The 1,774-nt window shown below is 40.9% G+C and overlaps 1 pseudogene; it reads left to right on the forward strand.

The window, feature by feature from the left end:
• The first annotated feature begins 798 nt into the window (after positions 1–798).
• Positions 799–1,321, forward strand: LOC101645439 (annotated as a pseudogene).
• The last annotated feature ends 453 nt before the right edge of the window (positions 1,322–1,774 follow it).

The following is a 1,774-nucleotide window of genomic DNA, read 5'->3' on the forward strand; positions in this document are numbered from 1 at the left end:
AAGAGTTAGGTCAGGGAAATCGCCTCTGGCAATGAGGCATTGGGACATATATACACTGCTTGAACCAAGGACGTATGTACTGATAAGGGGAAGGAGGGTCTTCTGGTGCTACAGTTGCAAGGTCGGAGTCAGGATGTGGTCTGTGAGTAAATCATCCTGGAACGCTGAGGGAAGGAGCTGTACAACAGACCCGACCTGGAGAGATAAGCCCCTTGGAACGCTGGAGGCAGGGACTGCACAGTCCAGCTCTGGCCTTGAGAGGCCGGGGGTGGGGGTAGGGGGTGCACACAGTACAGCAGGCTCTTTCAGGAGAGCTGGGGGAGGCGGCTGCATGGTCCAGACCCAGCCCAAACAAATATGTCATTTGATTTGACTGCTACAATCTCATGATAAATGGAGAAAATATTGACTCTGTCAAGGATTCTTTTATGGCCCCGGGAAATTCTTCTACCTTTTAGATTAATTCCAAGTGTACTAGTTGTCTATTTTTTCTCTATGAGTGGATATTTAATATATTATGCATACATAATATAGAAATACAATATAAAAGCATTTAACTTAGTTATATATTTAAAATAATCTTTTTGTTCTGAAATAATTATGAATTTGCATGTAGCCATAAGAAATAATGCAGAGACATCTTGTGTACCCTTCACCGGTTTCTCCCACTGCAATATTGCAACCAGGATATTGACATCGAAATAGTCAAGCTACAAAAGATTTCTATAATCACGAAGATCATGCATCCTGCCCTGCTATAGCCACATACATTTTGTTCCTGCCTCCAATCCCTCCTTAATGTTACATAAATGGAAGTTGACTAGAACTGAAGTGGCAGAATTTGAAGATATTAAATCAGGTTACAGAATAGATTTTTATTTTGATGAAAATCCTTACTCTGAAAATAGTTTTCTTCAAAGACTATCATATGAATGAGAATGGTGATCCCTTTCAAAATCAACAGAAATAAAATGGAAGTATGGAAAGGACTTAATAAAACGTTCAAGTCAAACACAGAACAAAGCCAGCAGGAAGACACATCATGAGGAGCCAGGGAGTTTCTACACCTGGTACCTTGTTTCCCAACCATTTTGATGCAAGTGCAGATGAGTTAGGAGAGGTCATCAAAGATGATATTTGGCCAAGTCCATTACAGTCCTAGGTTCCTGATATGGATGATGAAGAAAGTGAAGGAGGAGAAGATAATGATGCAGATGAAAGGCTAAAAGACCTTATCAAGAAGAAATGAAGAAGAGGGGAAAGAGATGAGAAGGACGATGAGGAAAACGATAGAGAGGAAGTTGAAGGAGAAAATTATTAACAGAATGATAGATTAAAATTAATTTCATTTTTGAAATTTCTTTAGTCATAGGTAGCAGGTTGTGGCCTTTTTCTTTTCTCTTTCTTTCCCTTCTGTGCTCAGTCACCCTATCCTTGAGGTCTCTTTTCACACTTCTACATGGTGGTTCTCAACTAATTTGCGGCGAGTGAGGTGAATGCCTTGAGCAGAGTACAGTGGAAAAGAATCTCTACCCCTTTCTGTGCGAATTAATTTCATCCCTGCCTGTCTCAACAAAAACGAAGGAATCGTTACCCCACTGTGTTCTGTGAGGAAAAAAGCTCTCAGCTCCCTTCCTCTGCTGGAAGCTGGAGGGTGCTAGCCCCGTGTTTGGTAGTAAATAGAATTCTAGTTCTTGTCCTCCTTTCTCTGTATATTGGGCTCACTGTTTCTATGGGACAATGAAGAGTTAGCATTTATCAATATGCATCTGTG

The sequence above is a fragment of the Echinops telfairi genome, unplaced genomic scaffold (assembly GCF_000313985.2).
Source record: "Echinops telfairi isolate 266 unplaced genomic scaffold, ASM31398v2 ScPeMD7_14;HRSCAF=57, whole genome shotgun sequence".
NCBI lineage: Eukaryota > Metazoa > Chordata > Mammalia > Afrosoricida > Tenrecidae > Echinops > Echinops telfairi.